Genomic DNA, 17,130 nt, shown 5'->3' on the forward strand with positions numbered 1-17,130 from the left:
CAGTGTGAAGCTGTTTATTGTGTGCTAACCAGTTCTAGATTGGGTTAAAGCCCATTTCATGGAGATGGAACGCATAATTGAGGCTGGGACACTGAATGTAATACCAAGGGAGCTCCGAGATAGCTGCTGCTTGGGTTAAACTTCTACCTCCATCAAATGGATGCAAACAATCCCAAAGGGTGGAAGGGACTGGGGGGGGAGGGGGGGCTTATAAAAATGTTTTAATGTTTCCCAGCAGCATTCCACCCAACTACTCTCCACGGTAAAAGATTCCAGGATTCCACTCTTTGCGGCATTTTGAATGAATACAGACCCAGCCTTTGACTGCTAATCCACTGATGGAATGGCTGTTCTCTGGATTTAAGAATATGTTGCCTTTTGACTTATTCTTTCAACAATTAATTTAAAATTTACTGCTTTGACATTAAATATTCATGATTTTAATGCCTTCATAAGGCACTAGAACTGAAGCAGGCTCCCTCAATGAGATGTGTATCGACAGCTCAAGGAGGTGAGAGACTGCATTACGGTTTTTAATCTTTGGCACGTGGCTATATTTTACAATTGAATGACAATTGTGTAGTGACTTTTTAATTAGGATTCAGGCAGGAAAAGATTTCGGTCAAACATAACCTATTGGAGTTATGGGTCAATTAGAGTGGGTTGAATGTCTGAAAGTGTTCACAAATGATTCTGCGTTTGCTCACCGGTAATAATTATTCAGCTGCTGTCGATGCAGCAGAAATGTTCCCCGCTACAGACTGTAACCTTGGCATAATCCCCACTCTGTCTTAACTATCAAGCCCTGGGGTCAAGCCCAGTGCAGGGAAAAGGGCAGAAGAGCTGTGCCAAGATGGTTCCCCTGCTGGGTGACTCAATGAGGGGAGAGATTATCCGAGGGGCATCTGAGGGTGGTGGGTATATGGAACGAGCTGCTGGAGGAGATAGTTGAGGCAGGTACTTTAACAACATTTAAAAGACATTTGGACAGGTGGATAAGAAATGTTTAGAGGGATAAGGGCCAAACAGGGGCAGGTAGGATCAATGTAGATGGGGTATCTTGATCTGTATGGGCAAGCTGGGCTGAAGTGCCTCCTTCTGTGCTTTATAACAATGACTGATAAAATATAAAATTCTCCAAGCAAACCATTATCCCCAAACCCAGATCATGACTTTATCCTCTCTCTCTGCTAATATATATTGCTCCTTCCGATCTCACACAACCCCTAGTCAAACTCCACCAATGCCTACAATGCATCCTCAGGATCTGTGTAGTACAACACAGAAGGAGACCATTCAGCCCATCAAGCTGCATGTGCGTAATTGACTGATATTTCCACCGATTATGTTTTAATTTTCAAGAACAACAATAATGACAATTAATATATATCCTACAGCTAAGTTGACAGCCAATCTCCTTCTGTCACAATGGAATCTGAACGCCTACCCTTGGTGCAATATGCTCCACCATCAATATTGGGGTTTAGGGGGGGTTACTGAGGGTTTGATCCTGATTACGGGTGCTATCTGTACGGAGTTTGTACATTCTCCCCGTGACCTGCATGGGTATTCTCCGGGTGCTCCGGTTTCCTCCCACACTCTAAAGACACATAGGGTTATAGGTTAATTGGCTTCGGTTAAATTGTAAATTGTCCCTAGTGTGCAGGATAGTGCTAATGTAGGGGGTGATCGCTGGTGGGCGTGGACTCGGTGGGCCGAAGGGCCTGTTTGTGCGCTAAAAGTCGACAAATAAGGAGGGTGATGGAATTTCTTCCATTGGCTAGAGATCCAGTGCCAAATACCCTCAAGAAACTCAACATCATCCACAACAAGGAATCCAGTTTGACTGGCATTCCATCCACCACTGTTACCATTCAGCCCCTCTACAAGTGAACCTTTATGAAAAGATGAGGGGGGAAAGATTTAATAGGAACCTGAGGGGAATTTATTTTTACACAAAGGGTGTTGGGTATATGGAACGAGCTGCCAGGGGAGGTAGTTGAGACGGGTACTATCATGACATTTAAGAGACAACTGGACAAGTACATTGATAGGACCGGTTTAGAGGGTTATTGACTAAGCACGGGTAGGTGGGACTCATGTAGATGTAATATGTTGGTCGGCGTGGGCAAGTTGAGCCAAAGGGCCTGTTTCCATGCTGTATGACTAATGATTATGACTATGAAAAGATTAAGAAAGTGGTTATTAAGGCAAACACAATCGAGGCAATGTCTAAAAGCAGGGAAACCTTGCTGGGCATTGATCCCTTCTCAGCTGGAGTATTGTGTTGAATTCTGGTCTCCTCATCCTAGGGCGGTTGTGAAAGGATTACAGAGAGTCCAGGAAAGAGTTACAAGAATGGTTCCTGCGATGAGGAATTACAGCTAGGGTAGATCAGGGAGGTTGGGTCTGCTCCATTTGAAGAAGAGAAGGCTGAGGGAAGATTAACGGAAGTGTATAAAATGACGAGGGGTCTGGACTGAATGATTGGTTGGAAGATTTTCCTGTTGGTGCACGGATCAAGGACTCGAGGCCAGAGGTGGAGAACAAAGATGACGTGAATTAGCAAAAACGTGATGAACATTTTCCTGACCAGATGGTTGCATGCATTGCTGCGTGCGTCACTGCATTGCTGAACACATTGTTACATGCATTGATGAATGCATTCTTGCAAGTATTGCTGAATGTATTGTTCAAAGCATTAGAAACATAGAAACATAGAAAGTAGGTGCGAGAGTAGACCACCAGGTCCGTCGAGCCCGCACCGCCATTCGCTCATGGCTGAACACTAAACAGACACACTTACCCACAAACAGTAGACACAAGACACAGAACACAAGACACTACCCTCCCCTTTATACCGCTATCACCCCTCTCCACCCCAAGAACCTCGTGATCTCCTGGGGGAGGCAAAAAAACGGATAAAAACCCAGGTCCAATTCGGGAAAATAATCCGGGAAATTCCTCTCCGACCCCAATCCAGGCGATCGACACTTGTCCAGGAGATCACTCAGGTCTTACTATACTAACCATACCTAGGTCCATATCCCTGCCCTCTCCCCGTAGCCCCTTATCCCCTTGGCAGCTAAAAAACCATCTATTTTAGTCTTAAATATATTTAAAGTTTCTGCTTCCACTGCTCCCTGGGGCAGTGAATTCCATAAATTAACCACCCTCTGGGTGAAGAAGTTCTTCCTCATCTCAGTTTTAAAAGAGCCCCCCCTTATTCTGAACTATGGCCCCTAGTTCTAGTTTCCCCGATCATTGGGAACATCCTCGGTGCATCCACCCGATCAAGGCCCCTCACGATCTTATATGTTTCAATGAGATCGCCTCTCATTCTTCTAAACTCCAAAGAGTAGAGTTCCAGCCTACTTAACCTTTCCTCATATGTCAATCCCCTCATTGCAGGAATTAATCTTGTAAACCTTCGCTGCACTGCCTCCAGGGCTAGTACATCCTTTCTTAAGTATGGACCCCAGAACTGTACACAGTATTCCAAATGTGGTCTCACTAATACTGTGTACAGCTGCAGCAAGACCTCCGTGTTTTTATACTCAATCCCCCTAGCAATAAAGGCCAAAACTCCATTGGCCTTCCTGATTGCTTGCTGCACCTGCATACTAACTTTTAGTGATTCATGTACTAATACCCCTAGATCCCTTTGCGTTGCATTACAACGCAGCTCCTCCTCATTTAGAAAATAACTTGCCCTATCATTTTTTTTCCCAAAGTGAATGACTTCACATTTATTAGTATTAAATTTCATCTGCCAAGTTGTTGCCCACTCACCTAGCTTATCTATATCCTTTTGCAGACTCTTCCTATCCTCCTCATCCCCTACCTTTCCTCCCATTTTTGTATCGTCCGCAAATTTTGATATATTACACTTGGTTCCCTCCTCCAAATCATTTATATAAATTGTGAACAACTGGGGTCCCAGCACCGACCCTTGCGGAACCCCGCTAGTTACCGGTTGCCATCCCGAGTATGAACCATTTATCCCCACTCTCTGCTTCCTATTTGTTAGCCAATCCTCTACCCATGCTAATATATTACCCCCAATCCCATAATTTTTTATTTTTAGCAATAGTCTCTTATGTGGCACCTTGTCAAAAGCCTTTTGGAAGTCCAAGTATACCACATCCACCGGTTCCCCTTTATCCACCCGGGCTGTTACTTCCTCAAAGAATTCGAGCAGATTCGTTAAACAGGACTTCCCCTTCACAAAACCATGCTGGTTCTGTCCGATGAAGTCATGTTTATCCAAGTGCCCCGTTAGTGTTTCTTTAATAATTGTCTCTAACATTTTACCCACCACCGATGTTAGACTAACCGGTCTATAGTTACCCGCCTTCTGTTTACTTCCTTTTTTAAATATAGGTGTATTGGCCATATTCCAATCCACTGGGACCGTTCCTGCCTCCAGGGAGTTTTGGAAAATTATCACCAATGCATCCACAATCCCCACCGCTATCTCCCTCAAGACCCTTGGATGTAATCCATCAGGCCCAGGGGATTTATCCTCCTTCAGTCTCATTAATTTCCCTAATACCACCTCCTTGGTGATCTTAATAGTATTTAGCTCCTCCATTCCTACCGCCCCCTGTTTATCCAGCGTTGGAATATTTTTTGTGTCTTCTATGGTGAAGACTGATACAAAATACTCGTTTAATGCCTTTGCCATTTCCATGTTCCCCACCAACAACTCTCCAGTCTCACCCTCCAATGGACCAACGTTCACCTTAGCCACCCTTTTACTTTTTATATAGCTATAAAAACTCTTACTATTAGTTTTTATGTTGTTCGCTAAATTCCTTTCATAGTCTATTTTCACCGTCTTAATTAATCTCTTAGTTATTTTTTGCTGACCTTTAAATGCTTCCCAATCCTCTACCCTCCCACTATCTCTGGCTACCTTATATGCCCTTGCCTTCAGCCGAATACTATCCTTTATAGTTTTACTGAGCCATGGCTGACTGTTCTTACCCTTACCCCTTTTTTTCTTCATAGGAATAAATTTTTCTTGAAGGTTATACAGTATACCCTTAAACGTACACCACTGCTCATGTACCGTCTTATTCTTGAGTCTGCTATCCCAGTCAACTTTGATCAGCTCAGTCCTCATACCTTCATAATCCCCCTTATTTAGACTAAGCACCCTAGCCTGAGTTTCAACCTGCTCCCCTTCTATTTGAATATGGAATTCGACCATATTGTGGTCACTTGTTCCCAACGAGTCCCTAACTATGACATTTTTAATTAATCCTGCTTCATTACACAGGACCAGATCCAAGATTGCCTCCCCCCTTGTCGGTTCTGTGACATACTGTTCTAGGAACCCGTCTCTAATACATTCTATAAACTCTTCCTCTAGTCTACCCTGCCCAGTTTGGTTTGCCCAATTAATATGAAAATTGAAGTCCCCCATGATTACAGCAGTTCCCTTTTTACATGCGTCAACTATTTGCAGATTTATGTTCTGACTAACAGCGTCACAGCTATTTGGAGGTCTATAAATTACACCCACTAGTGTTTTTTTCCCCTTATTATTCTCTATCTGTACCCAAGCTGTTTCACTATCCTGATCCTTCAACGCAATATCCTTCCTCTCTATTGCCGTTATTCCCTCCCTTATTAAAAGGGCCACCCCTCCTCCCTTTCTTTCCTGTCTATCTTTCCTAATTGTCGAGTACCCCTCTATATTTAACTCCCAGTCCTGATCCCCTTGCAGCCATGTCTCCGTAATGGCCACGATATCATAACTATATATACTTAATTGCACCGTTAATTCATTTATCTTATTACGAATACTCCGTGCATTTAGATAAAGCACTTTCAGATGATTTTTACTACCCTTCCTTTCCGTTTTTGCCCCTTTTACATCTAGAGCTTTATCTTCACACATTCTGTCTCCTGTCACATTTTGACTTTCCGCTTCCCCACTGATACCCTGCTCTATTTCCTCTACCCCTGCCGTTATTACACCCCTTGATACCTCCCCCCCGCTACTTAGTTTAAAGACCTCTCTACTGCCCTAGTTATATGATTTGCCAGGACCCCAGTCCCAGCACCGTTCAGGTGAAGTCCGTCCTTACAGAACAGATCCCCCCTGTCCCAGTACTGGTGCCAGTGGCCCAAGAAACCAAACCCATTATTCCCACACCAGTCTTTGAGCCACGCATTTAGCTTTTTAATTTTACGTACCCTCGCCGATTTGGCCCGTGGCTCAGGTAGCAATCCGGAGATCAGTACCCTCGAGGTTCTGCTTTTTAATTTATTCCCTAACTGCTCAAACTCCTTCAGCAGATCCTCCTTCCTCGTCCTTCCTATGTCATTGGTCCCCACATGGACCACGACCACTGGATCCTCCCCCTCCCTCTGCAAATTTCTCTCCAGCATCGCAGAGATATCCTTAACCCTAGCACCGGGTAGGCAACACAGCCTTCGGGACATGTTCTGCTGGCCGCAGAGAACCTTATCTACCCCCCGAATAATACTATCCCCTATCACTACGGCATTTCTTCTAACTCCCCCCTCTTGAATGGCCTCCTGATCCACGGTGCTGCAGCCAGGTTGCTCATCCCTCCCACAGCCCCTGATCCCGTCCTTACATTGAGTAAGAGCCTCGGTCATGCTCGTCAGGGACAAGGGCTGTGGCTCCTGCCGCATCTCCTCCTGGTTCCCCCTACCTGCCTCGCTTATGGCCACACCTTCCTTTCCTTGCTCACTGCCTACTGAATTAGTTAAACTGGTCGGTGTGACCATCCCCTGGCACAAAACATCCAGGTAATACTCCCCCTCCCTGATGTACCGCAGCGTATGAAGTTGGGTCTCCAGCTCATCAATGCGGAGCTGGAGTTCCTCTAGCCTCAAACACTTACTGCAGCTGTAGGGATCTTCTACATCAATGGTGTCGACAAATTCCCACATCTCGCAGTATTGGCACATCTCCTGACCGCCCATCTTATATAAGTAATTAACTGGTCCTATTTAAGAATCCCCTACTGTATTGATACACCCCTTATTTATATAATCCTACCTCCTATAAATGGGAAAGTACTCACCCCAGCCGTAAATTACCTACTGATTTGGCTGTCTAGTGGTAATTCCGTCCGCTCTTCCTGTCTGGTCCACTGCTCCCTTGCAGTGCGTGGCAAACCTCTTTGCCTCTGTTAGTCTCAGTTAGTCTCTCGAGCCGCGGCTCCGTCCGTCCTCCCTCGGCGACAGCACCTGTGGCACCGCGGTCGTGACGTCCCTTCCGTTCCTGCAGAGCCTTCCTGTCCTGGGCGGAGTCTGCAGCTAACTGTGTGCTCACGTCCGGTAGGTCAGCCTCGACCAGGTTCCCTCTTTCACCTCATTGCTGAATACATTGTTACATGTATTGCTGAAAACATTCTTGCATACATGCAACATACATTGCATGCAACAATGCATTGTACATTCTGAATCCATTCTAGTTGAATCCATTCACCATGCAGGAAAATGCGGTTGAGAGGAATGGCGGAGTAGACTTGATGGGCCGAATGGTCTAATTTTGCTCTTATAGCTTATGAACATGAAATTCAGGGACGCAGAAATGAAAAACGTTGAGTTTAATTTGGTTTAGAGTTCAGAGATACGATATGGAAACAGGTCATTCAACCCACCAAGTAGGTATGTTGCAAAGCCTACCTGAAGCGTCTTTGAAAATCTGCCGTTGCGGGTGTGCGCGATTTTGGCGCCGTTTAGAGGGGGCGGGTTTAAAACGCGATTTTCTCTAGGCTGTTCAAATCGAAGATGTTCAGCCTAGTTAATTATTAACGAAAAATCGCTGGAAGACCCCGTCGCAAAAGCTATTATTAGGTTTAAAGGCCTTGAATAATAGTTATAGTAGTTTAAAAATCAATCTCTAAACCCGCGACCGCCAGCAACCGCAGGGTCTCATAAAGCAAATAGCAGAAGTTAGGTTGTATATTTTTACATTAAAAGGGCTTCTAAAGATCCCTTTATACAAAGTTTAATATTGCGAGTAGCTCAATTTGGGCCCATTATATCGCGCAGTATTTTTCTGGGCATTTGGGGCACAAATCTACCGCAATGTGAACGTTCTAAACCAGCGCGTTCCACAGGGACCCACTGGAAAGCTGATTTAAATGGGCATTTATTTACAGCAATTGAACACTGAATTCCTTCCATTTGGTCTATAAATTAATGTAAATGAGATTTTAAAATCATGTTTTATTGTGAATTATTTGTGAATATTATTTGGACATTTAGGCGATTTAAAAATGTTAATAATTTATTAAGAAATGGATAGATGTTTAGATCTAGTAATTGAAGTCTGAAATTAGCTACAATTAGGTAACTAACTAATTATATGCTTTAATTTCAGGTCATCCAAGTAAGATTATTTTATATTTGTTTCAGAATGCTTCAATCTATGATAACTGAAAATTTCATTCAGTTCTCTTAATTTTTAAGAAAGTTATGGGCTTTTGACTGTTCACGATCACAACTTTTTTGTTATGTCCATAGAAAATCAATAGGGAACAAGATGCTCATTTCCGAGTATGAAAATGGCCATAACTTTTTAAATACTTGAGATATGAAAGTGAATTAGGTGTCAAATTAAACTTATTTTTATGCTTTATCTGATGGGATAAATTACAGACTTGATTTTTAAAATCTCAAAATTTTGTAACATTGCTACACCAAGTCCACGCCAAACCCGTTCACACCAGTTCTATGTTATCCCACTTTCGCATCTGGTTCCTACACACAAGGGGCAATTTACAGGGGCCAATTAATCTACAAACCCGCACATCTTTTGGAATTACTGGATGTCATTAGAAAAGACTATTCCCGCAAAGGCATTTACAAAAACAAACAAGCACTGAGAAAAACATAAACAATAAGGAACAGTCAGCCTGCGTTTGGTTTTAGGTTTAGTTTTACAGGTACAGTGAAGACACACAAAGTGCTCGAGTTACTCATCAGATTATGCAGCATCTCTGGACAACAGAATAGGTGACGTTTTGTGTCGGGGTCCTTCTTCAGACTGAAAAGCTTTGTTTTGCATGCAATCCAATCAAATCAGATAAACCATTCATAAACTCAAACTCAAGTACAATCAGTAAAGCAAAGGAGAAGATACATAGTGCAGAATATAGTCCTGAGCATTGTAGTGCATCATTTCCAGAGACAAAGTTCAATGTCCGCAATGGGGTAGAGGTGAAACGGACAGTACCCTAGCTTATGGAAGGATCATTCAGAAGCTTGATAACAGAGGGGAAGAAGCTGTTCCTGAGTCTGGTGGTACACGCTTTCATGCATCTGTATCTTTCACTGGACAGGAGTAGGGAGAAGAAGGAATGACGGGGGTAGAATAGGCTTAACTATTGCCTCCAGGCTTTAGAATTACTTCCAGGATTCATTGCTTCGCGAGGCACCCTGTTATAGTTGCAAGCTTAGAGCTGACAGTTCGTTGGCAAATTACTAAATAATTTAGTAATATTACTGACATTATAAAGACCTGTGCTGTAACGTCAGTAATATTGCTAAAGAGAATCTAAATTAAATTGGGGTGGAACAGCGGTAGAGTTATACCTTACAACGCCAGAGACCCGGGTTCGATCCTGACTGCGGGTGCTGTCTGTACAGAGTTTGTACATTCTCCTTGTGACCACGTGAGTTTTCTTTGGGTGCTCTGGCTTCCTCCCACATTCTAAAGGCGCGCAAGTTTGTAGGTTAATTGGCTTCTGTAAATTGTCCCTGGAGTGTAGTATAGAACCACTGGACGGGGACATTGTTGGACTGCGTGGACTTGGTGGACCGAGGGACCTTTGCCACGGTGTATCTCTAGGTCAAACTAAATTCAAAATCAGAGACAGAGGAATTTTAGCCTCTTCTACATGTAGCTTAATGGGTCATTTTTCGAAAATAAATCTTTGATTTGTTAATGGAGTGCAGGTGAAAAATACATATATTTGTTATTGTGTGAAAGGGGTGGGTACAGGCAAATAGTAGTCTGTGTGGAACCTTATCTCTTAATACCCTGCCGTGGTGATGATAAATTGATTTACTCCCTTGCTTGAGAGAGAGATAATGAGATTCTGGGTTTTCTAAAAATTACTTCATTTCCAGGACAGATGTGTACGATACGATAGAACTTTATTTTCCCATGAGGGAAATTGACCTGCCAATAGACCGAAAAACACAAAATACATGAAACATGAAATCCCTTTTCCAGCTTTCAAATTATTGGCTGGGAAGGTGCGACAACAAACGGGACACAACGATTGAGCAGTGGAACTGGTTGGATGACTAGGGATAGGGGGAGGGGCGAAGAGAGGGAAGGGGAAAGAATGTTACTGGAAATTAGAGAAATCAACATTCATATCACTGGGTCGACAATTAAGCAGTCAGATTGTCTCCCACACTCTAGTTGGGGTTGGGTGAGTTGGGACGTTTCAGTTTACACTGGGCAGGGATGGTAGACTCTCACCTTCACTCCATGCAATGGGTCACCCTCAGTTCCTGCAGTCTTGAGTGAGATGCCACTCTACCCAGTTAGCCCATCTTTCAATTGCTATTTACCTTCAGAAAGACTGAAAAGGAGGTCAACCAGAATGACACCTGGATTAGGGAGTAATAGCTTCAGGGAGAGGTTGGACAGACTTGGATTTAAGGGCGACGCAGCTGGTAGAGCTGCTGCATCACAGCGCCAGAGACTCGGGTTCGATCCTAACCTCAGTTGCTGTCTGTGTGGAGAATGCACGTTCTCCCTGTGACTGCGTAGTTTTCCTCTGGTTTCCTCCCATTGCCCCAAGACTTGCGGATTTGTAGATTAATTGGCCTCTGTAAATTGCTCCTAGTGCATAGGAAGTGGATAAGAAAGTGGGATAACATAGAACTAGTGTGAATGGGTGATTGATGGCCGGCATGGACTCGGTGGGCCGAAGGGCCGATTTCCATGTTGTATCTCTCAACTAACATAAACGTGTATAGTTTTCTCTGGACCGCCGGAGGTTGAGGGGAGAACTGATAGAAGTATATAAAATTATGAGGCATATCAAAGATGAAAGGGGCAAAGTTCAAAAGAGATGTGCGGGGCATGTTTTTGTGCCCAGAGAGTGCTAGGTGCCTGGAATGTGCTGCCAGGGCTGGTGGTGGAGGCAGATATGATAGTGGCGTTTGAGAGATTTTTGGATAAGCACATAGATATGCAGGGAATGGAAGGATCGGGATTTTGTGAAGGCAGATAAGAGTTGGTCTTGGCATCGGGTTCGGCACAGACATTGTGGGCCGAAAGGCCTGTTCCTGTACTGTACTGTTCTAGTGGAGGAGCCATCTTGGGGAGCGGTTGCTAACCAGCAGCCGTCCGTTTACTTCGCTTTTTTAAAAAGTTTTTAGTAAGTCCTGTGTTTCGTCCGTTGGAGAAGTGGACTTTTTAATGTTGGGGGCAATTTTACTTCTAGGTCCCTACCTGGTTGGTGAGGCAGCTTTTTCTCCGGGCTGCCCGTCGACCCGTCCTCGTGGCCTACCAGCGGGCTTGGAGCGCCGTTTCCTGGCGGGGACCGCCCAGCACCTCGGCCTCGGTGGCGGCACAGCTGGGGCGCTGTCGCGGAGCGGAGCGGGCGATGCCTTGCCTGGGTCGCCGTGCTGGATCGACGCGCTGGAGCTCCGGTGAACTGTGTCCGCCGTGTTCGACACCTCCGGGCTGCGGGTCTGCGGAGCGGAGCGGGCGGCGCCGATTTCAACATCGGGAGCCTGGGAGCTCCAGGCCGGCGCGGCCTTGTCGGCTTCGGAAGCCGCGGTCTCCAGCTAGGAAGCGGCCGTTCCAGGTGGCCCAGCCGCTGAGAGGACTCTCCCGACGCCGGGGCAAGTTCACCCGGTGAGAACGGCCAGGAACATCGGGCCACCGTAGAGGCAATTGCGGTGGCCTCAATAGGCCTGACTTTGGGTGAACTTGGGGATGGGGACTGGACATTGTGCCTTCCCCCACAGTGGTATCCATTGTGGGGGGATGATTTTTTTTGTCTGTAAGTAATCCTGTTAGCCTTTGTCCAAGATGGCTGTCGGAAGGGAGAGTGGACGCTGGCGCGCTTTAGATGCCGCTGCTCTCTTTTCACATTGTGTTTTTGATTTTTTTGTTTTTGGACTGAATTCTGTTTTTATTTTGTGTTTCTGTGATGTCTTTATTATTTATTTTATTCTGATTATATGTTTTTTATTCCTGTTAATCTCTGTAAGGTGTCCTTGAGATTTCTGAAAGGCGCCCAAAAATAAAATTTATTATTATTATTATTATGTTGTATGTTCCCCCTGCTTAAGTGGGACCCTTTAGAGACATCGAGTAATAGAGTCATACAGCGTGGAAACAGGCCCATCGGCCCAACTTGCCCACACACGACCAACATCCCCCATCTACACTCATCCCACCTGCCTGTGTTTGGCCCATATCCCTCTAAACCTGTCCTATCCATGTACCTGTCTAAATATTTCGTAAATATTGTAATAGTTCCTGCCTCAACTACCTCCTCCGGCAGCTCGTTCCATGCGCCCACCATCCTTTGTTTAAATTTGTTCAGTTTCAACTCGATCTATTACAATGCCTCGCAGCTAACTGCAGAACGCAGGAGTGGTTATAAAGTCCACAAATATTACTTTAATGCACTTGCTTTATCTGTGAGAAATAGGAGCCTGGTAAATGGCAATGCTTAAATTATAGAGAATTGACTTACATTTTACAGTTACTCATGCCTTCTAGAGTATAAATGAAAGTGCCAGTTTGACTGACTGGAGTAACTGAGACAAATTCATTGCAAGGGGCTAAAATCAGCTTGCTCCACCAGTCGGGTGTATTCAAGTCGCCTTTCAATATGCTGATGGGGTAGAACATACAGTAGAACAGTACAGCATGGGAACAGGCCCTTCAGCCCACAATGCCTGTGCTGAACATGATGCCAATTTAAACTAATCTCCTCTGTCTGCACATAATCCATATCCCCCCATTCCCTGCATATCCATGTCCTAATGTGTGGGAGAAGAGGTTTACCAGGATGCTGCCTGGATTGGAAGGTATTAGTTATAAAGAGAGTTGTTTTCTTTCATAGAAAATAGGTGCAGGAGTAGGCCATTCAGCCCTTCGAGCCTGCACCGCCATTCAATATGATCATGGCTGATCTTCCAACTCAGTATCCTGTACTGGTGATTTCAGAGGCTGAGGGGTGAGCGGTTGGAAGTATAAAGAATTATGAGAGACAGTGATAGGTAGACAGTCAAATCATTTTTCCCAGGGTGTAAATATCCAATACTAGAAAGTATAGGTTTAAGGTCAAAAGATGGGAAGTTTAATAGAGATTTCTGAGGCAGGTATTTTTTTAAAGCAAAATGTTGTATGTGCCTGCAATAGGCTGAAAGAAAAAAAGTAACTTTTCTCCGTTATAATTATAGTTTAGTTTAGAGATACAGCATAGGAACGGGCCCTTCGGCCCACCACGTCCACGCCGACCATCAATCATCCATTCACACTAGTTCTATGTTATCCCATTTTCTCATCCACTTTCTCCACATGAAGGATTCTATACAGAGGGACAATTAACCAACAAACATGCAAGTCTGTGAGGGGAAACTCAAGTGGTCACAGGGAGAATGTGCATACTCCACACCCGAGGTCAGTATCGAACCAGGGTCTCTGGTGCGGTGGTGCAGCAGCTCTACCAGCTGCGCCACTGTGCCATGCATGTGCGTTTACAATTCTAAATCCTACCACAGCCAGATGAATATCCAATGCGTACTTCGGGCCATATTAAGTAAAAATGATTGTGTGGGAGTTGAGTTGGGAATATTTGGAGTTCTATTTTGTTGTAAAATATTCTGAACATTTCTGAAAAGTAAATGAATGAGAGGGACTGGGTTTGTTGAGCAGCACTGTTGATTCTGCACTGACAGAAATAGCCATTAATCTGTCAGCTCGACTGAATCAGATCTAATCATTCGTTGTGTGATAATGTAGTAATCTCATGCATTGCAGCCAGTGCAACTCGTCCCAGCCAAATAGACTATTATTGATTCCAAGTCCATCTGTGGAGAGAGATATTTGTAACACTGATAATCAGTGCAAGTATCTGAATCCTGGAAATGTCACTGATGGGGAGATAAGATGGATTTTAACTAATTCACCCTTGACTACTGCGAGAGACTGGGAAGTGAACCTAACTTACTCTTATTGCCTGAACACCTGAGTTCATAACTTAGCTGATAACTGTCAGTTGATGATCGTGGTTGTCCCCACGCATCCCATCTGTCTCATTTTAACCTATCACCATTTAATTTTATCTACCTCTTCTCTCATGTATTCTGGATTTCTGAAAAAGGGTCCTGACTGAAAAGGGGTCATCGTCTGTCCACTTCGATCCATGGATGATGCCTAACCCACTGCGTTCCTCCAGCACTTTGTGTTTTGCTCTAGATTTATTAAACACCTTTTTTATACTAAAGAGGCATCAGAATCCCACATTCCCTCATTTATAGCCACATAAAATTTCCAACTAAGAGCCCTCACTTTAATTTGAATGGTCCAAAATTATGTTCAGAATACTGGATCAACAAACAATTGATTGATTGAAAGATATAGTATGGAAACAGGCCCTTCGACCCACCAAGTCCGTGCCGACCATCGATCACCCGTTCTCACTAGTTCTATGTTATCGCATTTACACATCCACTCTCTACACACGAGAGGTAATTTCCTGAGGGCCAATTATCCTACAAACCCACACGTCTTTGGAATGTGGGAGCACCGGGAGGAAAACCACACGGTCACAGGGAGAATGCGCAAACTCCACACAAACAGCACTCTAGGTCTCTGGCCTCTGTCCAACCATCTGCCTATCAAAAGCCTCCTCACCTGTATCACTTACCTGGCTTTGTAGCTACCTCTCTTACCTGGCTTACCTCTCTTCTAGCTTTCTCCCCCCCCACTACAATCCATCTGAAGAAGGATCGCGACATTAAAGGGCGCCTATCCATGGTCCCCTGAGATGCTACGTGAGCCGCTGAGTTCCTGTCGCACTTTGTGTCATTTTTGTAAAGCAGCATCTGCAGTTCCTTGTGTCTTCCAAGGATTTGCTTGGCTCAACATTCTGCAATTACTATTATCTTCATCTAATTTACTTTCAGGCCATTCTGATAACATGTGTTGAATGGCTGTTAAAATAATCCAACCAATCCCACTATATATAATTAGATTTTCTTACAGCTGGGTGGTGTATAGCTGGCTGTGATATTCATCTCAGACTTGGCACTGCAGTTCAGTAATAGATGTCTCACTCACATAATAATTGTGTAAAAGTTAAGAAGCCGTTCCAATTAGTTGGTAATTTCATTAATATTTTGACACATGAGCCTTTCATCCCAGTTAGGGAAAGGTGAATAAAGTTTGTATTCTGGTCTTGGTTCAGTTTTAATAACATCAATTTCAAAGACTTGTCTCATGCTGGACATTCCATTTTCTCCCAGCTCCCATCCGGCAGAAGATACAGAGGCTTGAAAGCAAGCACCACCACTCAGGAACAGCTTCTTCCCCTCTCTAATCAGGCTTCTGAACGGTCCTTTCATAAGCTCTGGTATCTCTTTGGTCCATAGAGGGATATGGACCAAATATGGACAAATGGGACTAGTGTAGATGGGGTATCTTGGTTAGCATGGGCAAGGTAGGCCAAAGGGTCTATTTGCATGCTGTATGATTCTATGACTTCAGTATCAGTTTCAGAGATACAGCGCGGATACAGACCCTTCAGCCCACCGAGTCCGCACCGGCCAGTGATCCCCGCATACTAACACTATCCTACACACACTAGGGAGAATTTTACATTTATACCAAGCCAATTAACCTATAATCCAGTATGTCTTTGGAGTGTTAGAGGAAACCGAAGATTTTGGAGAAAACCCACGCGGTCACGGGAAGAACGTACAAACTCCGTACAGACAGTACCCGTGTGTCGGGATCGAGCCAGGGTCTCTGGTGCTGTAAGCGCTGTAAGGCAGCAACTCTACCGCTGCGCCACCGTGCCGTCCCTATGAATCTATGACTATGAGTTTGACTTGAATATATGAATGTATAGTATATCTGACCTGTTTGGATAACATGCAAGACAAAGCTTTTCACTGCAACTCTGTTCATAACACTTCATGTTAATGTGTCAATGAACTTTGCCACCTCATCCTCAATCAATTTAAGAGTACAATGCAGCAGGTTGTTGCAGCCCTTTGGTAATCGACATGCTGTCTCATACCAGATGCTGGGAGCCCTTCTGAATTGCCACAACTTGCCTTGAAAGGATATGAAGACACTTGATATGCACAGATAATCCCTGCACTGCTATCACAACTGTACGGAAAGCCTGTTTAAACTAAGATTTTTTTCAAAATAGTCTTGTTTAAGAGATTTTATGATAGCCACATGGATATGCGGGAAGTGGGGAGACATGGTTTACATGCAGGCAGATAAGAGTAGGTCCCGGCTTCATGTTCAGCACAGACATTGTAACCCTAATGGCCCGTTCCTATGCTGTACTGTTCGATGTTGTATGTTCTAAGTTCCAAGAAAGAGAAGGGCAACTTATATATCGATCTTCAAAATGATGAAGATTGGTTGAATTGATTGAAAGATACAGGCCCGCAGAGTCCATGGTTACTCCCACAGAGTAGGTTAATTATCTCACTGTAAATTGCCCCTAGTGTGTGGGGAGTGGATGAGAAAGTGGGATAACAGAACTAGTGTGACCGATGGTTCGCATGGACTCGGTCGGCTGAAGGGCCTGGTTCCATGCTGTATCTCTAAACAAACAAAAATAAACAAACAAACAAAGACCCATACATATTACATGGTCATGAGTAAAGCCAACATTTGGGAGAAATGTCCATCCAGAAAGTGACCACACCTGGTGTATTGTGTGCAGTTTTGGTCTTCTAATTTGAGGAGGGACATTCTTGCTATTGAGGGAGTGCGGCGTAGGTTCACAAGGTTAATTCACAAGGATGGCGGGACTGTCATATGATGAAAGAATGGAGCAACTGGGTGTATTCAGGTGAATTTAGAAGGATGAGAGGAGATCTGATAGAAACATATAAAATTCTTAAGGG

Source organism: Amblyraja radiata, chromosome 23, assembly GCF_010909765.2.
Source record: "Amblyraja radiata isolate CabotCenter1 chromosome 23, sAmbRad1.1.pri, whole genome shotgun sequence".
Lineage (NCBI taxonomy): Eukaryota > Metazoa > Chordata > Chondrichthyes > Rajiformes > Rajidae > Amblyraja > Amblyraja radiata.